This window comes from Penaeus monodon, chromosome 33 (assembly GCF_015228065.2).
Source record: "Penaeus monodon isolate SGIC_2016 chromosome 33, NSTDA_Pmon_1, whole genome shotgun sequence".
NCBI lineage: Eukaryota > Metazoa > Arthropoda > Malacostraca > Decapoda > Penaeidae > Penaeus > Penaeus monodon.
The window spans coordinates 32881810-32882284 of NC_051418.1; the positions used below are offsets into that span (position 1 = coordinate 32881810).

The 475-nt window shown below is 27.8% G+C and overlaps 1 protein-coding gene across 1 annotated transcript in view; it reads left to right on the forward strand.

The window, feature by feature from the left end:
• LOC119594341 overlaps nucleotides 1-475 on the forward strand; it is a gene marked incomplete at its 5' end in the record, with an annotated part of 13464 nt that overhangs the window by 10628 nt on the left and 2361 nt on the right. The gene's annotated exons all lie outside the window — the stretch shown is intronic.

Here is a 475-nt window from a genome sequence, read left to right on the forward strand (position 1 = left end):
ATCCATGTTGGCATTAATCAAAGGTGTAAGATTTTTTTATATTTATTTCGTGAATCAAATTTCGAATAAAAATACCTGTTTGCTAATTATCCAAGAAGTCCAATTTTAGAAAAATGTTTACACTGGATTTGTCAAAGAAATTAAATATATAATACGACTGATATTTCGCAAAACATGGTGAGTTTTGCCAAAAGCACAGATATGTTTGTTATTTAAAGTTGTTGTTTGTTCTTCATATCTAATCAATCTCAACTTCTGGTATATATAATATAACGAACTTCATTTATTAATTATTTTATCAAATACTATGGAAGACGAAAGGACAATGTCGCTATAATATTTTTTTTTTATATTAAGATTTTTTGTGTATATATATTTGACGATGTTTAGACTATTGGGGGCATTTCTTCTCTTTAAAATATTTTTCAGCTTAAATGCCTCCCCCCCCCTAGCTAAATAAAACGTTTCCCACTAG